Here is a 10,000-nt window from a genome sequence, read left to right on the forward strand (position 1 = left end):
TATATATATATATATATATATATATATATGCACACACACACTCACAAAAAACATACATATGTATGTGTGATGCATATGTATGCACAAATATATGCATGTGTGAGTGTGTGTGTGTATATGCATATAAATATCATTCCTTAAAAAGTGTTTATTCTACAATAAATATTTATATTTTGTACAATACAGCTTTGTTTTGTTTTTATACTAACTCGCTTCATGAAATGTGAGTGTGCGTGTGTGTGTGTGTGTGTGTGTGCGTGTGTGTATGCATAAGCATGTGGCACATATTAAAAGACAAATCTTACTTTATCCACATGTGGTGTGTATGTATGTATGTATATGCATACATACATACACACATACATACATACATATATACATACATACATGTGTGTGTGTGTGTGTGTGTGTGTGTGTGTGTGTATGCATGCATCCATGAGCATGTAATTTTATAAAGTATGAGCTAGCCTCCTTGTCGTAGACTCGAGCTTGAATACAAAGCTACTTATTCTTATATTAAACCATGCAGCTTACATCTTTGTTATAAAGTAAAACATTTGGAGGCCTCTAGAATATATAGCAAGCAGACTGATAAACATTGTTCTATATATCTGCTTGAAATCTCTTCCAAATTTCTTCAATTATTTTAGCATGATGTCACTTTGCAAATGTTAAGCACTTACATTATGTTTAAGAAACCAGAATCATTTGCCTTCAAAAGCTTAGACTAAATAACAAAAAGTAATACACTTGTTCATCTTTTAATTCCTGTCTTGGCTTATACTGACTGTTGTAATGCCATGTGCATGTCAACAGATGGGCCTATATACATAGATACATACATACATGCAAACATACATACATACATACATACATACATACATACATATATTCACTTAGTTTTACATGTTTACTCTTTTATCGCCTTCAAAGTATTCTCCATTTGAAGCAATGTGTCCAGATGTGTTCACTTTTTGAAACAGTGCTGGAACTCTTGCGAAGTGACGCCTTTTAACATTTCTGTTGTTTTTTACTCCACCTCTTCCACATCTGCAAATTCTTTTTGCATCAGCTTTTCTCACCAGGGATGACCTTCAAAAAATGGTCCGGATCAACTTCCGACTGTTCTTTCAGTTCATGACAAGCATTCAGTCATGATTGTTTTTGATCTGTGAGTAAGCGAGGCACAAATTTTGCTGTAACTCTTTTCCTTTGCAATTCCTCATTCACAATTCATTGACAGGAGCTCCAGGACACACCCCAGTCATATCAACAAATTCGTCAATTGCTTGGTGACAGTCCACCAAGATCAGTTCATGAATTTTCATGATGTTTTTGTTTGTTTGGGAGATCGATTGTCACCCTAAACAAGGTTGGTCTTCAAGCAACAAGTGACCATTCCAAAAGTGTAGAAACCACTTGTAAACTTGTGCTTTGCTCACAGCAGCATCCTTGTAAGCTGTTTGTAGCATGAGAACTGTTTTGGCTGCTGTTTCCTCCTGTATAAAGTAGAATTTCATGGAGGTACACTGTTCCTTCATTTCAGCCATCACAAAAATTGACGAACAGGGAAGAAGCACTGCAGAACAAAAATGCACCATGTGGTAGTATGACCGCACATGATGACACCAGTCAGCAGACTGATGCCTGAGGGTCACATCAAGTGGCTTCTAGCAGCACAAGTCTGAACTACAATGGGTTTGTCCCACAGGGAATGTTTCCAGTTACTTTTGGGTACCCCCTCTTATACAAAGGAATACTGAAAAGTTCCTGACTTTGGATAAAAGAAAATACAGGAGGATCAGTTGATCATGATTTTATTTAGCATATTCCCCTCTCAGATAAACACAAATATTGCAGTGGCCCTTCAGTTTTTCTAAGCCCTATAAAAGAACTCAGAAAATTAGGCCTCCGACCAGGCCTTTCATGATACTCTTAAAGGCAGGAACTTTTCAGCACCCCTTGTACATATATACATAGAAACATATATTTTGTGAAGAAACTAGTGAATTCCATTTAGTAAGCACATAAATGCAAAACAAGGTGGGAAAAATAGTACTCAAATACCAAAGGTAGAGTAGTATGCTTTTATTAAAGCTGCAAATATCTTCACAAACTGTCTGACGAATGAGAACATGAAACTCTGAGTAACAGTTTGTGAAGATTTTTGCAGCTTTAATAAAAGCATATAAGAAACAGCTGGATTGTCTAGGTTCCATGCCTTTCTACCCTCCCCGGTGGCGGATAACGGGCCATTTCCGCTGCCGGTGAATCAGTGGCCCAATACAACGGATTTTTCAGACATACTATTGAAATAACTCTCGTTATACCTTCGATGATGTCCATTCCTTTTCAGTGTTGTAAGTCCAAAACATTGCTTTTTCAGAAAACGATAGTTTGGCCAAAAGAACCGGCTATTGCAAGCAAAAAAAAAATATTGAAAAAAAAAAAGCACATTTGGCCAAATTTGGACATGACTGTTTAATATAATAGCAACGATATATACATTTACATGTATATGGATGTCTTATCTTTTACTTGTTTCACTCTGTGGACTGTGGCTGTGCTGCCTTGAAGAACGTTAGTCAGATGAATTAACCTGCATACTTATATTTTGTTTTAAGTCTAGTATACATTCTACTGGTCACTTTTGCTGAACTACTAAGTTATGGGGATGTAAACAAACCGACACTGGTTACCAATTGGTGGTGGGGGTCAAACACAAAGACACACACACACACATACACACACTCGTATATATGTATATATATATTTATATATATGACAGGCTTCTTTCATTTTCCATCTACCAAATGCAGTCACAAGGCTTTGGTCGGTCCAAGGTTATAGTAGAAGACATTTGCCCATAATCCAAAGATTATGAAAATTGGTCATATTAATAGGACTCAATATGTTATAATGTGCTCTGAGATATTCTATCTAAACAATTAGTGTTGGACACTTGTACAAACATTTCAGATCCATTTGATTCACATCAGGGACAAAATGAGAATTTAAATAGATTTGAGATGTTTGTACAAGTGTGCAGGCAGTATTTTTGCAGATAGATAGATAGTCACACATACATACATACATACATACATACATGTATGGTATGTGTGTGTGGAGAGAAAGAGAGAGTGACGGACATAAAGTAAAATGTGTATGGTGTTGGGAGAAAAAAAAAAGGAAGATTTACAAAGTTAAATATTTCAAGTTGAAGTGTGATCTCATTATCTAAACAAGCATGAGTAATAATTTTAATCATTACAGAATTCCATTGAGAAGTCAATGCTTTTATAAGAGTATCAGTATTTCTATAGATATCACAGAAGATATGATAAATATAGATACATCCTTTTATCTATATTTATCGTATCTTATTTCTAGAAAATTTTTCATCATTTGTCTCTTGCTTGTTTCAGTCATTGGAGTGTGGTCATGCTGGGGCACTGCCTTGAAGGATTTAGTCAAAGTGACTCCTGAGCATATTGTTTTTAAAGTCTGGTACTTATTTCATTAGACTCTTTAGCTAAACTGCTGAGTTGCAGGGACATAAACAAACACAATGACACAAACATACATACAAACATACATACATACATACATACATGCATGTAGACAAACAGACAGACAGGCAGATATCCTCATTATCATCATCATCATCATCTTTATCATTATCATTATCATTTAATGTCTGTTTTCCATGTTGGCATGGGTTGGATGGTGTGACTGGAGCTGGCAAGGTTAGAGACCTGTGCCAGGCTCTGTTGTCTGTTTTGGCATGGTTTCTACAGCTGGATGTCCTTCCTAATGCCAATCACTTTACAGAGTGTACTGGGTGCTATTTATGTGGCACCAACATCATTGTTTTTAATGTTACACCATTGCAAGTGCTTTCTATACTGGCAGATCCATTTGACTCACATCAGGGACATAATGAGAATTTAAATAGATTTGAAGTGCAAGTGCTTTTTATACTTTTAATGTGGCACTAGTGCAAATGCAATTTTTGATACTGGTGCACCAGCACCAGTATTAATTATGCTGTGGTGGATAAGTCTTCTTGAGTACAGCAAGGAGCCAGATATCTCAGTCCTTTGTAATCTCCCTTGTAAGGCTCAGTGTTTTGAGATCAGCCTTCAATACTTTGTCCCATGTCTTTCCGAGTCTCCCTCTTCCACAAGTTCCATTCTACTTTAAGTGATCACCACTTCTGTATGCAACTATCTACATCCATATGCATCACATGACCAAACCAGTGCAGTCTTCCCTCTTGCATGCTGCAGCTAATTCCTGTTATGACCAACTTTTCTCTTAATACACTAGCGCTTTGTGGACTATGTATACTGATATTGCACATCCAGCAGATCATACTAGCTTCATTCCTCTCTAACCTTTGCATGTCTTCTGCATTCAGAGTCCATGTCTCACTACCATGTAGCATTGCTATTCATATACATGCATCATACAATCTTTCTTTCACATGGAGAGAGACCTTTGGTTGCCAACAAAGGTAAAAGCTCTCTGAACTTTCTCCATTCTATTCTTATTCTAGTGATTACACTTTCTGTGCATCCTTCCCAACTACTAATTAAGTCCTCTGGGTAGCAGAAATTATCCACTAGCTTGAAAGAGCCTCCAGAGCAACACACACACATCTGTACCATGTATTCTACCTCTACTGTTCCCTGTGAGTAGATCCTGATGCATTTAAAACATCATCTATTTCTCTCTCTCTCTCTCTCTCTTTCTCTCCCTTTCATTCTGACTATCTTTCTATCTTTCTCTCTATCTCTTCTTTCTTTTCCAATTAGGGTAGCCAAGTGTCTCTTCTACAGTTACATATATATCTCTATTCCTCTATTATACTCTAACCTCTAGCCTGGCACAAAGCCATTTGCCTTGGTTCTACTCCCTCTTCCAGCTGAAAGGTCTTTGTCTCAAAAAGTATTTGGTGACTCCAATGGTGTTGGTGCCACATGAAAAGCACCTAGTATACTCTGTAAAGTGGTTGGTGTTAGGAAGGGCATCCAGTCGTAGAAACCACACCAAAGCAGACGATGGGGCTCGTGCAGCTCTCCAGCTGGCCAGCCCCTGTCAGCATGGACGATGGATGTTAAATGATGATGATGACGTTGATACACACATACAAACACACACAATGAGCTTCCATACAGTTTCTCATCTATTACGTTTACTCTCAACCTCCTTATATTGTCAAACTTTGCATCATGTTTTATCTCACATATTATGATCTCCTCATAGAGTTTCTCATATACTTAATTGTTTCTTTTATCCCACCTGTAATACAATGCAACCACTTTATTCTGTTGCACTTTATATCATTCATCTCATCTTCCTCCATTACTGTATCCATACATTGTCATGCTCTGTATAATTTATTTTATCTCACCTCGATTACGATATCCTTATATTGTCACACTCTTATTTCATTTCTTTTATTTCACCTGTATTACAATTTGACCTAACTTACATTTTCTGTCAAATGCTACATTCTTAAATCCATGCAATACAGTCTATATATATATATATCAAAAATTTAAATGAGAGTTTTAACGCTAATATCCATTATTATTGAAATTTATTCCTATGTCAACATTTCTGTATAAGGTTATATTTAACTGTCAAATTCAAATCCATGCATTGAATTTGACAATTAAATATAACCTTATACAGAAATGTTGACATAGGAATAAACTTCAATAATAATGGATATTAGCGTCAAAACTCTCATTTAAATTTTTGATATATAACCAAGGAGATCGGTCCATAAGGAGTCTACTTTAGACCTTTGGGGAGAAATCTCTTGCTATTTTGGTAGCGATTACATGTTTATCTCATCAACACATTGTGGAAATATCATCATATGAACAAATATATATATATATATATATATATATATATATATATATATATATATATATGTATGTATGTCTTTTGTTTCTATAAGTTTGTTTTTATATAGGAGAAAAAGTGACTCCATTTTGTTTCAGATTTCCACCCACACATTCACTGTCCATCCAAATTCAAGTACCAAGCTAACCTTTTTAAAAATCTATAAATACAAACTGTTCAACCTTTTGACAAATTGCTTCTGTCAATCTGAATCTGCAAACATAATTCTTGATTTTCTCCTTAGATATTTTTCTTTGTTTGTAATTCGTTTAGCTTATGAGATCTGTTTTATAACAACACCTGCTTTAAGACAACTCTTCTTATTTATGACTGTATCAGCTCTTTGACAACATATGATATTGATAATATCTATATACTTTAGAATGAAGTTTGCATCATAACAAAACTTATTATAAAAATCTAGTTTTTGACAAGATTTGCTTCATGAAAATATTTTGTTTAGGTTAAAATCTGCTTTATGATAAGATCTGGTCCATAATAAAATGTGTTGTATGACGAGATCTTATTACTAATAAGCATTCCAGGATTAACTATTAAGCAAGCCAAGCATATGCTTAGGGCACCAAGCAGAAGGAGGAACAGAGTCTTTTTCCAGTACCAGACAATAGAATTTAATACTGAAGTATTTTATGACGCATTTTAAACTTGGGAATGTAACAAAATCAGAATCCATTAACTATTGCAAAGAACAACCTCTACAGGGTAAATTGACAGATTCTAATTATGGAAAAATTATTTATATCAAATTTTTGTATTTGTATTTTTTCCCCATATAACTTTTTTTAAAAATAATTAATTAAAAAGTGTGCTTAAGTATCTTTCTACCCAGTCACATGGTTTTGGGTTCAGTCCCACCGTATGGCATTTTAGGGAAGGTCTTGCGCCAACCAAAGCTTTGTGCAACGATTTGATGGATGGAAACTGAAAGAAGCCATTGTATATGTGTGTGTTGATGTCTCCTTATCTTCCTAGCATGATCGTTGTAAATGAGTGTCATTGCCATACAAGCAGTGTCCTTCATTCCAATCTTCTATGAAAATATATCTGGCCATAGAGAAAGAATTTTTGTATTTTTTTCCTATTGCTCTGGTCATAAGTAAATAATTTGTTTATAATGCTTGTTGCTATTTAACCCTTTTGTTACGATATTTGTGTTGAAATATACTACATTAAGTTTGAAAATAATGAAGAATTTAATAAAACAACCATTATTAAGTTGGTATCTGGAACATGAATTGCCAGGGAATTTTAAATTAAAGCAAGGTTTTAACTTACATCACATTAAAAAAAGGATGGTTGTTTCACAGAATCTGAAGAAGTCTCAAATGGGTCGCTTATAAAAGGATTAATGTTAAATAAATAAAAATAAAACATGCTATAATTAATATGGTTGTGCATTGGTGGATAGTCTGGAAGAAAATTTAAAATCCTTTTTACATCCAGCCCTGACCGTCTTATTAGTTAGACAATGCAAATATCAACCTACCCATGGGGTACCATTGTTTGGCAGTGCTTAGAGCATCAGTTGACTTTAATCTGGCAATGCTGGCAAAATCTACTTTATGATGAAGTCCGGTTTGTCAAGATTTAATCTATAACAAGATTTAGTCTATAAGATCTATTTTATCACAAAGTCTGTTTACTTCTCTGCTCCTTGGAGTTGGATGGGCCTATTTTGCCATTACTGAGGTGTTTCTTTTTCACTTATTTCTCCTTCTGTACACTCCTTATTGTACCCAACTCCTACATCTTACACTAATCACTATATCTTGTTCTTGCTTCACAGAACATTGGCCCTCTGGAATTCCTTCCCTGTGCATATCTTTCCAACAGGTGTTGGCTTACAAAGGAACATTCATGGACCCAGCCGTGCAAAGAACATTGATATTAGCATGCAGGGCAAAATGCTTGATGATATTTCGTTTGTCTTTACATTCTGAGTTCAAATTCAACTGAAATTGATTTTGCCTTTCACCCTTTCAGGGTTGATAAAATAAGCACCAGTTGAGCAGTGGGGTTGATATAATCAACTTACCCTGTTACCCCAAATTGCTGGCCTTGTGCCAAAATTTGAAACCAATATTTGATTTGACTTACAAGGACTGTCTGAATTAATTAATGATAAGATCAAATTTACATCTATAAGGTCACCTCCTCCAATGACCCCCTCTCCTCTCAAAGTGTCTGTCTTGCAAGTTGCTTGGTGACCCTGCCAGTGCTGGTGCCACATAAAAAGCATCCATTCAACACTGTAAAGTAGCTGGCATTTGGAAGGGCGTCCAACTGTCAAAACCATGCCAAAACTGACCTTGCCTATGCTGGTGCCACATAAAAAGCACTCAGTACACTCTGCTGGGTGGTTGGTGTTAGGAAGGGCATCCAGCAGTAAAAACCATGCCAAAACAGACACAAATCTGGTGTAGTTTTCTGCCTGGCCAGCTTCTATCAAACTGTCCAACTCATGCCAGTATGGAAGGCAGACATTAAACGATAATGATGAAGCACTAGTGTGGCTGTGTGGTTAAGAAACTTGCTTCTCAGTTACATGGTTCTGGGTTGAGTCCCTGCTATATGGCACTTTAGGCAAAATCTTCTACTATAGTCTCATATCAACCAAAACTTTGTGAGAGGACTTGATAGATGGAAACTGAAAGAAGCCCATTGTATACACATACATATATATATGTATGCATTGTTCAGTTTTATTTCAAAATTTCTTGCCAATAGAGAAAGAGACAGTTTCTAATCTAGATTCAAGGTTCCTTCATTGGAATTTCAACATTAACAACAGAGTATTTTTGTTTATATGTATGTATGTATATATGCAGATTTGAGTGCTTTGCTTTATGTATGTATTCTCATGCATATCGTTGTATATCAAAACATGCTCATATATATTTAAATGATAAACTTCTGGAAAATTTTACAGATTTTTGCAGGTCCAGTGATGGATTGGATCTGTAGTCTTTGAATTAGCTTTCTTCTTTCTGGTTTTGAGAAGCCTAATTTCTCAAGATTGGTATTTAGGCAGTGTGTTACATATCCCAGAGCCCCAATAATTACAGGTATAAACCTGAACTTGTGATCTGGATAGAGTGTATGCATGTATGTATGTATGTATGTGTGTATATATGTGTGAGTGTTGGTGTTTCTTGTATTTCCATCATGATAGTTGTAAACGAGTGTCACTGATCTACAAGCAGTGGCCTCCATTTCACTCTTATGTGAAAACATATCTGGCCACAAGAAATATTACCCTTACTTGGAAAGAGATGAGGGTCTGTGAGAGGAAAGGCATCTAGCCATAAAAAAAAATCTGCCTTAAATTCATCCAGACCTTGTAAGCATAGGAAACTGAACATTAAAAAATGATAATGATCTACTTTATGACAACCCCTGCTTCCTCAGTTAATAACTCTTTCTCCAATCCTTCCTCATCATAACTCTTATATTCCAGCACCCCTAACCTGGATGACTTTGATTTACAGTCATCAATCTAATTCATGCAAAGCTTTATCTTACCAATCTCAGAAGTCAGGAAGAATTATTGACATTCCTTTTCTCTTCTTACTTTAACATTTTTGTATTTAAACTGACCAAATCCAGCCAAAATATTCTACCTGTTTTATGTTCAAACTGACCAGATCTGGTATCTCATACCTACTCTACAATACCATTCTAAAAATATACAATCATCATCAAAATTTCAAAACTAAAAGATAATACATGATTAATTCAAAACTGTGTGAATAAATGGCTGTGTTGTAAGAAGCTTGCTTCCCAAACACATGGTTCTGGGTTCGGTCCCACTGTGCGACACATTAGGCAAGTGTCTTCAACTATAGCCTTGGACTGACCAAAGCCTAGTGAGTGGATTTGGCAGATGGAAACTGAAAGAATCTGGTTGTATGTGTGTGTGTGTGTATATGTGTTTGTGTGTGTATTGTGTCTGTGTTTGTCCCTTCACCACCACTTGACAATAGGTGTTGGTGTGTTTACATTCCCGTAACATAGCGATTCGGCAATAGAAATTGATAGAATTAGTACGAGGCTTTAGAAA

Source organism: Octopus bimaculoides, chromosome 19 (assembly GCF_001194135.2).
Source record: "Octopus bimaculoides isolate UCB-OBI-ISO-001 chromosome 19, ASM119413v2, whole genome shotgun sequence".
NCBI lineage: Eukaryota > Metazoa > Mollusca > Cephalopoda > Octopoda > Octopodidae > Octopus > Octopus bimaculoides.